We start from the raw sequence: 10,188 nt of genomic DNA on the forward strand, positions 1-10,188 counted from the left end.
GTCAGTCAGCTAGTCCGTCAGTCAGTTGGCCGGTCATTATCCAACCCACTATATCCTAACACAGGGTCATGGGGGTCTGCTGGGGGCCAATCCCAGCCAGCACAAAGCGCAAGGCAGGAACAAATCCCCGGGCAGGGTGCCAGCCCAACGCAGGGCACGGGAGTTTAGTATTTTCTGAAAATTGTTGAGAAGAATAAAAAAACAACTGAAATATCAAACTGACCCCAGTATTAAGACCCCTTAAGTCAGTACTTTGTTTTGGCAGCCATTCCAGCTTTGGAGTCTTCTTGTCTCTGAGTCGGGAAGCTTGGCACACCTGGATTTGGGGTCTACAGGACAAGTGAAGTGGTTGGGGGCACCTTGCGGCCAACCCTGTATAATTAAACAGTTGAAAAAAACGAAAATAAAACGTATTTTCCAAATAATCGTATCAGGCTCTGCCGTTTACAAGGAATTCTGGGAGGAAGAGGCGGGTCCAGGAGGTGGGACCCCCGGAAGTGACGTCATGGATGAAAATGGTGTCAGACTTTCTTTCGGAGAGGTCGCTGTTAGACGGTGCCACCTCATGACTCGGGGGAGCCCTTAAGCTGTTCAGGGGGCTTTCTGCCAGACTGGGTGGTGACCGTCGGTGGCGTTGTGATGCGTGACGTTCTTCTACTTTCATTTTAGCTTGTCACCTGATCCGTCTTTGACTCAGTGTTTTGTCCTCGCTGCTTGGTAAGAATCCTTTGTGTGACTGCGGGCCAACTCGGGGGTCATGCCAACCTCCTCCAGCAAAGTTCGGGGTCCCTCGGTGGTGAAGTCAAACCTTAATTCACTTGTTGGGGGTGAATTGGGGTTCTAGGTGGCGATGTCTTCTTTTTGACTCTTGTCTCGGTTCTCTCGGTGTTCCCTTGTTCTCTCACTTTGTGTTCCTCTTGACTTTCTGGCGGCTGACGTTTTGCTCGCTCCGTTTGATCTTTCTCTGGCCAAGCACTCCCAACGTCCCAGCAGTCCTTAAGCCCACGATGATCCCGTGAGAAAGTAAAAAACGACATAATAGACAGTCCAGAACTGGACAGGCAGAACAGGCCCATCCCATCTGGTGTTTGTCCGCTCCTAAACTTCAACCCCGTTAAAACTAAACGTCCATCTGAGAACGTTTCTTGAATTTTCGCCACTTGATTGCTAAAGCTAAACGACCGATGATCGCGAGCGCACGACGATACCGACGTTTATTTTTTTCAATTTCCTTGTCCTGCTTCGTCCGCGAAGAGGCGTCAGCTTCCTGTAGAAACGTCTCTTGTTTTTCTTTGACCCGTTAGCGTTACCATTGAGTTCAACGGGACGAGCGTTTGGCTGAAAGCCCACCGTGTTGGAGTTTTCTAAACCGCTAACTGCTGACACACTCGTAGGTGTGAATCGTGTTTATTGAAAATAGTGACGAGTCGCGTGTCGAGCGGTTTCGGCGTGTTCAGGTCTAGTGCTGAAATGCTAATTAAAAAGCTCTGGTGAGAATGGACCGGAAAGAATCCATCCACCCATCCATCCATCCATTATCCAACTCTAACTACAGGGTCAGGGGGGTCTGCTGGAGCCAATCCCAGCCAACACAGGGCACAAGGCAGGAAACAAACACCCAGCCCACCGCAGTTAACATCATTATTGATTTTAGTAAATATTATCAATTAAGTTTTTATTTTCTTGTATACCGAGTACAAGTCTCACATGCGTGTTGTAGGCTCACCTCCCGGGTTTGTCAGAGGTAAGCGCTGGCGCCACTGGGACAGCAGGGGGCGCAATCGCTGACTCTCTTGTCTCTCTTTCCACTCACAGCTCCGAGACGACGCCCATTGAGGGCAACTGACCCCGCCCCTTTCTGGTCTATGAGCTATAAGTGCAGCGCCCTCCCTGAAGGAGTAGGGCGGGGCTCCAGCCCTGAAGCCGGCCCCCTCTTTAGAGCTTACAGTGGGTACAGAAAGTATTCAGACCCCCTTCAATTTTTCACTCTTTGTCATATTGAAGCCATTTGCTAAAATCATTTAAATTAATTTTTCCCCTCATTAATGTACACACAGCACCCCATATTGACAGACAAAAAAAAGAATTTTTGAAATTGTTGCAGATTTATTAAAAAAGAAAAACTGAAATATCACATGGTCCTAAGTATTCAGACCCACTCATATATTTAACACAGGTGCTTTCCATTTCTTCTGATCATCCTTGAGATCACCTTCATTTGAGTCCAGCTGTGTTTGATTATACTGACTGGACTTGATTAGGAAAGCCACACACCTGTCTATATAAGACCTTACAGCTCACAATGCATGTCAGAGCAAATGAGAATCATGAGGTCAAAGGAACTGCCTGAAGAGCTCAGAGACAGAATTGTGGCAGGGCACAGATCTGGCCAAGGTTACAAAAAAATTTCTGCTGCACTTAAGGTTCCCAAGAGCACAGTGGCCTCCATAATCCTTAAATGGAAGACGTTTGGGACGACCAGAACCCTTCCTAGAGCTGGCCGTCCGGCCAAGCTGAGCTACCGGGGGTAGAAGAGCCTTGGTGAGAGAGGTAAAGAAGAACCCAAAGATTACTTTGGCTGAGCTCCAGAGATGCAGTCAGGAGATGGGAGAAAGTTGTAGAAAGTCAACCATCACTGCAGCCCTCCACCAGTCAGGGCTTTATGGCAGAGTGGCCTGTCGGAAGCCTCTCCTCAGTGCAAGACACATGACAGCCCGCATGGAGTTTGCTAAAAGACACCTGAAGGACTCTGAGATGGTGAGAAATAAGATTCTCTGGTCTGATGAGACCAAGATAGAACTTTTTGGCCTTAATTCTAAGCGGTATGTGTGGAGACAACCAGGCACTGCTCATCACTTGTCCAATACAGTCCCCACAGTGAAGCATGGCGGTGGCAGCATCATGCTGTGGGGGTGTTTTTCAGCTGCAGGGACAGGACGACTGGTTGCAATCGAGGGAAAGATGAATGCGGCCAAGTACAGGGATATCCTGGACAAAAACCTTCTCCAGAGTGCTAAGGACCTCAGACTGGGCCGAAGGTTTACCTTCTAACAAGACAATGACCCTAAGCACACAGCTAAAATAACGAAGGAGTGGCTTCACAACAACTCTGTGACTGTTCTTGAATGGCCCAGCCAGAGCCCTGACTTAAACCCAATTGAGCATCTCTGGAGAGACCTAAAAATGGCTGTCCACCAACGTTTTACCATCCAACCTGACGGAACTGGAGAGGATCTGCAAGGAGGAATGGCAGAGGATCCCCAAATCCAGGTGTGAAAAACTTGTTGCATCTTTCCCAAGAAGACTCCTGGCTGTATTAGCTCAAAAGGGGGCTTCTACTAAATACGGAGCAAAGGGTCTGAATACTTAGGACCATGTGATATTTCAGTTTTTCTTTTTTAATAAATCTGCAACAATTTCAAAAATTCTTTTTTTTGTCTGTCAATATTTTTTTTTTTTGTTCTTTGTTTCGCCTTATACAATTTCTTGTATTAGGAATTTTTAGTTTTCGCATACCCCTTGGGGTCAGAGTGCAGGGTCAGCCATTGTACAGCGCCCCTGGAGCAATTACAGGTTAAGAGCCTTGCTCAAGGGCCCAGCAGAGCAGGATCTCTTTTGGCAGTGACGGGGATTTGAACCGGCAACCTTCGGGATACCAGCGCAGATCCTTAGCCTCAGAGCACGGGGTGCTGTGTGTACATTAATGAGGAAAAAAATTAATTTAAATGATTTTAGCAAATGGCTGCAATATAACAAAGAGTGAAAAATTGAAGGGGGTCTGAATACTTTCCGTACCCACTGTATTTACTCCGTCCAACCGCTGATTCTGCCTTTTTTTGCTCCTGTGTGTGCAGGGCACACCTGCACACCACACACAGGATCACCAATGCACCTGTGGGAGGAAACCCACGCAGACACGGGGAGAACATGCAAACTCCACGCAGGGAGGACCCGAATGACCCCAAGTCTCCATACTGCGGAAAGAATCGAGGATCAATAATAATAATAATATATTTTTATAGCGCCTTTCCCATGCTGCGCGAGTGTGATGGACACCCCTTTGGCACTGAATCCGGGGGCTGCACACTACGTCCCCCAGAACGTTTGGTGGCCAGCACCCCTGGGTTGCATCGGGGCCACAAACACTGGAGTTCAGCCCTTCCAGTGGGGAGCTGCACGGCTTCCTGAGCCCATGTGGGTGGTGATGCAGCCACACCTGGAAGTGCAGCCTGAATTGGGTCAATCATCACCTGGGGCACGTCTAGGGTGGGCTATAAGAGGAGCCTGCAGCCACCAGAGTCGGGAGGAGGAAGACGAGGACTAAGTACCTGTGTGTGTTTTGAATTCACTTTGGGTGTGTTTGTGCGGGACTGTGTTGAGCCGGTGGGACACGGGGAAGACGTGCCCCACGGCTGAAGAAAAATAAAAGCACTTTTTCTTTCGTTTTAACACTTGCCTCCTCCGTCAGTCTGTGTCGGCGCTTTTGCCACACTGGCGTAGTCGGCAGGATTCCTGGCTGTCCTTGAGGCAGGGACTTGCATATTTTTGTGTGGGGCGACCCGGCACAGCACGGCGGCGTGGAGAGCACAACCCCACGACACCTCGGAAGACCCGCTTCTGCCACGCCAGATTGGACTGGTTTGTACCCAGCACTCCTTGTACTCTGATTCCTAATAATCTGGACCTGCAATCAGTGATCCGTAATTAAACGCGGTGCTTAACTCCTGCCTGTTCTTTGACTCTATCTAATTGTGAAAAGGAGTTGTGTAAGGAGTACGGCTTGTTATTAGAGCAAGAAATCTCAGGGTGATCCAAGGAATAAGTGTTGGTAGTGTAGTGGCCGGTCTGGGTAAGGGGTCAGCCGTTACACCGTAGAGAGGATAAAAGGGGGGAAAAACAGGGACACCGAGGACCCTTAGGCTGGGGATTTGCGTAATGCTACACGACACGTGATGTTGAGGACACAGGCAGCGTCATTATGATGTGACGCTTGATTTGCCAGGAGTGCTCCAGGGAAGTGTGAATGGGATGTAATTGCCAGGGCTGATTGGCATTTTGGGTTCCTCCCCAGACATTGCAGTCATTGCAAGAACCTCTGGGTGTGTAGCCTTTGATGACTAGCGCTTTGGGGGGGGGGGTTACACTTCACACTTACATTTAATTCATTTGCTTCAATTTAAGGCATGTTTCAGGAATTAAGGACATTTATGGTTAACGCTTATACTCTCTACATATATAAAACCCAACGTCTGTATGTCTGTATGTCTGTCCGCTTTCACGAGAGAAATACTTCACGGATTTAGGTCGGGATTTTTTCTAGAATTTGCTGGAACATTCCGGTTGATTTTGGGACTTCTCTCATTACACTAAGTATCAGAATTCGCTTGCGATTCCGATTAATTTGCGCAAATCTGAGAGACACAGCGAGCCGAGGGGGCGGGACCCTCCTCATTCACACGCCAGCCTCGGGGCATAACCTAAACTCTGCTTAGCTAGCGAATGAGAGAACTACTTCAATGAATTTAGATTAAGTTTTGTTCTAGAATTTGCTTGAACATTCCGGTTGATTTTGTGACTTCTCTTGTTACAAAAAGTATCAGAGTTCGCTTGCAACTCCGATTTATTTGCGCAAATCTGAGAGACACAGCAGGCCAAGACCCTCCTCACTAATGCGCCAGTCTCGGGGTGTAACTCCGCTTAGCTTGCGAATGAAAGAACTACTTCACGAATTTAGATTGGGTTTTTTTCTAGAATTTGCTGGAACATTCCAGTTGATTTTGCGACTTCTCTCGTTACACTAAGTATCAGAGTTTGCTTGCAGTATCGATTTATTTGCGCAAATCTGAGAGACACGCAAAAGGCCATGCCCTACTCACTCACGCGCCAGCCTCGGGGCATAACCTAAACTCTGCTTAGCTAGCAAATGAGAGAAATACTTCACGAATTTAGATTGGGCTTTTTTCTAGAATTTGCTTGAACATTCCGGTTGATTTTGCGACTTCTCTCGTTACAAAAAGTATCAGAGTTTGCTTGCGATTCCAATTTATTTGCGCAAATCTGAGAAACACAGCGGGCTGAGACCCTCCTCACTCACGCGCCAGCTTCGGGGCGTAACTCCGCTTAGCTTGCGAACGAGAGAAATACTTAAAACAAATTTAGATCTGGTTTTGTTCTAGAATTTGCTTGAATGTTCCGGTTGATTTTGCGACTTCTCTCATTGCACTAAGTATCAGAGTTTGCTTGCAATATCGATTTATTTGCGCAAATCTGAGAGACATGGCGGGCCGAGGGGGGCTGGGCCCTCCTCACTCACATGCCAGCCTCAGGGCGTAACCTAAACTCTGCTTAGCTAGCGAATGAGAGAACTACTTCATGAATTTAGATCGGGCTTTTTTCTAGAATTTGCTGGAACATTCCAGTTGATTTTGCGACTTCTCTCGTTACACTAAGTATCAGAGTTTGCTTGCAATATCGATTTATTTCCGCAAATCTGAGAGACACGCAAAAGGCCATGCCCTACTCACTCACGCGCCAGCCTCGGGGCATATCTGCTTAGCTTGCAAACGAGAGAAATACTTCACGAATTTAGATCAGGTTTTGTTCTAGAATTTGCTGGAACATTCCGGTTGATTTTGTGACTTCTCTCGTTACACTAAGTATCACAGTTCACTTGCAATTCCGATTTATTTGCGCAAATCTGAGAGACACAGCGGGCCGAGGGGGGCGGGGCCCTCCTCATTCACGCGCCAGCCTCGGGGCGTAACCTAAACTCCGCTTAGCTAGCGAACGAGAGAACTACTTTACGAATTGAGATCGGGTTTTTAGTATCAGAGGTCGCTTGCAGGAGTGATATATTTGCATGAATCCGAGAGAGAGGCTGTGGACCGAGGGGAAGGAGAAGCGGGATGTCAGGAGTGGGGAGCCGGGCCAGGCAGGACCCTTCGTACTGTCCTGTTCCACTTCTACGTGGGGGGGGGGGCGTGGGGGGGGGGGGATTGCGACGCCTACTCATTTAATTAAAAGCTCTTCCTGCTCCCCTGCTTAATGGCTGTACACTCTGCTCACCGTCTCTGCATAAGTTAATGACAAATGACACCCACAGTCCATCCTGACTTCGTAATTCTGTGATCATCAATGGTGAATAAAAAACCGCAAACACACACCTGAGTGATAGATAAACAGGCCGAGTGGACATTGGGGATATCGCAGGTGAGCTGGGGGTCCCCACTTCAAAACGCTGTGTGTGACGACGGGCCCTATACTCACATTTCAGATTGTTCTTCTTGATGTCAGATTTCTCCAAATTTTTTTTTTCCGACTCTGCTTCTAGAGATGATCCGTCATTAGTGTCCAATTTAGAAGATAATTGTGTTTGTCAGCTTGCAGGTGATTTAATTAGCATAATTATCATGTAGAGAAACAATGTTGGCAGAAGATGATTATGCTGATTGAATCAAAGGAGAGCTAAACGGTCCGTCTGTGGCATTCGGACGGTAGAATATTTGAAAAATGTTATGTCTTGGAAATTTGAGCTCCAATGAGTCACCGAGCAACAACTAACGGCGGCCCATCAGCTGGTGACACTTGTCTAGAAAAACATCAGAGCCCCCACAAGTCTAGGGTGGGCTCGGCTTTGAACCGCATGAGGCAACAAAAGGCCGTTAATAAAACGAGGATTTAATGTCAGCTACCGACATATGAAAGAGCATTCAACTAATTATGACCCACAGACTTGAACAGAATTACAAATGGGCAACACAGTGGACAGAAGCCAACTATGTGACGTTTAGCGATGTACATTTTATATACGAGGGGGAGTCGAGTTAATGTTAGAAAATGGGATTTAGTAGAAAGCGGAAAGCCGATCAGGTCATTTCTCAATGGAGTCTCCACCCTTCTCAATGCACTGGCACCACCTACCTGGCAGTGCCATCAGAATGAAAGGTTTTGTCTTATCCTCGCCATCACTCATACAATCATGAGAAGGATTTAGGAGTTGTAGTGGACTCTAAGCTATTGACGTCCCGACAGTGATCAGAAGACCATTAAGAAGGCTAATGGAATGTCTGGTTATATAGCGCCTTGATGTGTGGTGTACAAGTCACAGGAGGTTCTGCTCAAGCTCTATAACACACTGGTGAGGCCTCATCTGGAGTCCTGGGTGCAGCTTTGGTCTCCATAAAGAAGGAATTTGTGAATTGTGAATTTCCCCTTGGGATTAATAAAGTATCTATCTATCTATCTATCTATCTATCTATCTATCTATCTATCTATCTATCTATCTATCTATCTATCTATCTATCTATCTATCTATTATATAGCGCCTTTCATATCTATCTATCTATCTATCTATCTATCTATCTATCTATCTATCTATCTATCTATCTATCTATCTATCTATCTATCTATCTATCTATCTATCTATCTATCTATCTAAAGACATAGCAGCACAAGAGAAGGTCCAGAGAAGAGCGACTGGGCTGATTCAGGGCTACAGGGGATGAGATATGAGGAATCTTGGAATAGGCGGAAGTAGGAAATGCATAGTTATTCTTCTAATGAGAAAACGGCATACATACTTATTTCCAATCCTTCACATCTTGTGCATTCACTCCTCACTGGACCCTTTGGCTGACCCCTAAGCGCATGTGTGTGACATCCTAAAATCCAGTTTTCGATTTGTCATTCTGGGGTATTGAGTGCTGTTGGATGAGGGGAAAAAAATGAATTAAAATGATTTTAGGACAAGGGCAACATAACAGAATGTGGAAAAGTGAAGGGTCTGGAGACTTTATGAAGGCACTAAAGAAAAACAGCTTCTTAGCAACCAGAGGAACACATAGATGGCAAGTCACAGACAGATCATAGATGTATATCAGTACCATGGAGATCATACAGTGCATCCAGAAAGTATTCCCAGCGCATCACTTTCTCCACATTTTGTTATGTTACAGCCTTATTCCAAAATGGATTAAATTCATTTTATTCCTCAGAATTCTACACACAACACCCCATAATGACAACGTGAAAAAAGTTTACTTGAGGTTTTTGCAAATTTATTAAAAATAAAAAAACTGAGAAATCCCATGTCCATAAGTATTCACAGCCTTTGCTCAATACTTTGTCGTTGCACCTTTGGCAGCAATTCCAGCCTCAAGTCTTGTTGAATATGATGCCACAAGCTTGGCACACCTATCCTTGGCCAGTTTGGCCCATTCCTCTTTGCAGCACCTCTCAAGCTCCATCAGGTTGGATGGGAAGCGTCGGTGCACAGCCATTTTAAGATCTCTCCAGAGATGTTCAATCGGATTCAAGTCTGGGCTCTGGCTGGGCCACTCAAGGACATTCACAGAGTTGTCCTGAAGCCACTCCTTTGATATCTTGGCTGTGTGCTTAGGGTCGTTGTCCTGCTGAAAGATGAACCGTCGCCCCAGTCTGAGGTCAAGAGCGTTCTGGAGCAGGTTTTCATCCAGGATGTCTCTGTACATTGCTGCAGTCATCTTTCCCTTTATCCTGACTCATCTCCCAGTCCCTGCCACTGAAAAACATCTCCACAGCATGACGCTGCCACCACCATGCTTCACTGTAGGTATGGTACCAGGTTTCGTCCAAACGTGACGCCTGGCATTCACAGCAAAGAGTTCAATCTTTGTCTCATCAGACCAGAGAATTTTCTTTCTCATGGTCTGAGAGTCCTTCAGGTGCCTTTTGGCAAACTCCAGGCGGGCTGCCATGTGCCTTTTACTAAGGAGTGGCTGCCGTCTGGCCACTCTACCATACAGGCCTGATTGGTGGATTGCTGCAGAGATGGTTGTCCTTCTGGTAGTTCTCCTCTCTCCACAGAGGACCTCTGGAGCTCTGACAGAGTGACCATCGGGTTCTTGGTCACCTCCCTGACTAAGGCCCTTCTCCCCCGATCGCTGAGTTTAGATGGCTGGCCAGCTCTAGGAAGAGTCCTGGTGGTTTCGAGCTTCTTCCACTTATGGATGATGGAGGCCACTGTGCTCATTGGGACCTTCAAAGCAGCAGAAATTTTTCTGTAACCTTCCCCAGATTTGTGCCTCGAGACAATCCTGTCTCGGAGGTCTACAGACAATTCCTTTGACTTCATGCTTGGTTTGTGCTCTGACATGAACTGTCAACTGTGGGACCTTCTATAGACAGGTGTGTGCCTTTCCAAATCATGTC

The 10,188-nt window shown here is 46.8% G+C and overlaps 1 protein-coding gene across 4 annotated transcripts in view; it reads left to right on the top strand.

Moving 5' to 3' along the window:
* stxbp5l (syntaxin binding protein 5L) overlaps positions 1-10,188 on the top strand; it is a 553,303-nt gene that overhangs the window by 369,651 nt on the left and 173,464 nt on the right. The gene's annotated exons all lie outside the window — the stretch shown is intronic.

This window comes from Erpetoichthys calabaricus, chromosome 4, assembly GCF_900747795.2.
Source record: "Erpetoichthys calabaricus chromosome 4, fErpCal1.3, whole genome shotgun sequence".
NCBI classification, from domain to species: domain Eukaryota; kingdom Metazoa; phylum Chordata; class Cladistia; order Polypteriformes; family Polypteridae; genus Erpetoichthys; species Erpetoichthys calabaricus.